Genomic DNA, 2024 nt, shown 5'->3' on the forward strand with positions numbered 1-2024 from the left:
CTTCAAAGTGTACTAAAAATGCTACTACAAGTATTTAATTAGTAAACTATCAGTATACCTATAAGTTCCCTTTTAGTATAGTTGCAGTACAAACTAAACATTTTGATGTAAACTAGTTGTGTACTCAAAGTTTACTACTGTTATACTTAAAGTATACTTAAAAGTATGCTTTTATATACTAGAAAGTGGGCCAATTTAGTCCCAAGGAGTATTGAAATAGTACACTTACAAGTATACTACTAGTACACTGATATTTGTATACTTACTACATAAAGTATACTTAAAAATATACTTGAAGTTTACTTAAGTATACTTACTAAAATAAACTTGAAGTATACTACTTTTTGGTAAGGGATCACACATATCCAGCTTCATATCTATGGGTTTTCATAGATGGTAGGTTTGTTCGGTAGCTCACGGAGTACGGAGACGTACTTGTGACTACGATTTGACAAAACAGTTCAAATCTGCATATAAGAAAGTTCAAATGGCACATGTGCATCAACAAATGTGTTTCTATATCAGTTTTGCATTTGTTAACACTATCGGGTAGGCTTATAGGGTTGGGTTTGGTGTAGAGGTCTGCACGGGCTTTAAAGTGAAGCCCGAACCCGGCCCGTACCCGAGATGATCTGACCCGACCCAACCCGACCCGAGCGGCACAGTTAAATTTAGAGCCCGAACCCGACCCGAACCTGAAATCTTTTTTTTTTTCCCACAACGATTAGCCAATTTTAAAAAATTGCTGTATTTCACGATTGCATGCAATGGTCAGTAAGCAAATACATGTAAAGAAACAGAATCATTAAGGCTCGGCCAGTTCACAAGGCAAAAGAAAAAAAAACATTTACCAGTTATGAAAGTTTATGAACATCAGGTGCAGCGGTCACATAAATTCTGCCGAGTTTTTGAATGGTTGTATACAACAAGACGATAATTCTTCCATCGTGCAAATTATGGTCATTTTCGTCAGTTAAGGCTCGCTACGTATTTTTATGAGACCAGGCTGCTTAAGTCACACTTAAAGTTATATTGTAACAATGTAACACAATGTCAACCGCAAAGCACATTTTCAATCATATTTTACAGAAATAAATCAATCTATTGTTAAAAATGAAGACACAAAATATTGTGACACTTGGTTGAGCAATGCTTTTTACACTAAGTGTAAATAGTGTTAGATGCCATTTACAGGTTAGGCCTACTTAGTGCAAATAGTGACAGATACTATTTTCACCTCTGTGTATTTTAGTACATTATGATATTTATTATTATAATGTGCGACAATATTTATTGAAATCATAAATGGATGCTGTCGAATTGGGACCTTACTTGAACCATGCATCACAGTTGATGTGCCAACCGATCAACCTTTACAATTAAAGACCTAATAAATAACCACTTTTCAAATGTTTTCTTCATTTTATTTTTAAAATAAACACCTCTCCAAGTGCCGATTTTTTTTTAACTCCCTCTACAGCATAAAGCACATTACACACTTAATCATATTCATGTAGCCTACACTTAATAATACTATGTATCCACATTTATAGTATTAGTAAGTGTAAATGAATATAAAGAAAACTGAAATTAAATATACAATAAACACCAAATAATTAATCATTTCAGAATATTTTTATATAAATATATATTTATATTTTCTGAAACAAGTGTTTTTGCCCACGCAAAACACGCTGCCATAATCTCGGGTGTTTTGGGTCATTGCTAAGGTGTTTCCCTTAAGGAACGTAAGACACAATGTTGATGGTTAAATTAAAAAATTAAATCCATTTCACGGAAGTCTTCTGAGCCATGATAGAGCAAACTCTAAACAATAACATATTCTTGTTAAATACTGTCGTGACGAAATGCACAGATATGCATGTGTGTCCTGTAGCCATGGTAAGTGTGAGTCAACACTTCAACCACAGTGGAGTTCCCTGTGATGGTGCACTCTAAAAAATGCTGGGTTAAATACAACCCAGTGCTGGGTAAAATAGGGACAAACCCAGCAATTGGGTTGT

This window comes from Sinocyclocheilus anshuiensis, unplaced genomic scaffold, assembly GCF_001515605.1.
Source record: "Sinocyclocheilus anshuiensis isolate Anshui unplaced genomic scaffold, SAMN03320099.WGS_v1.1 scaffold1781, whole genome shotgun sequence".
Taxonomy (NCBI): domain Eukaryota; kingdom Metazoa; phylum Chordata; class Actinopteri; order Cypriniformes; family Cyprinidae; genus Sinocyclocheilus; species Sinocyclocheilus anshuiensis.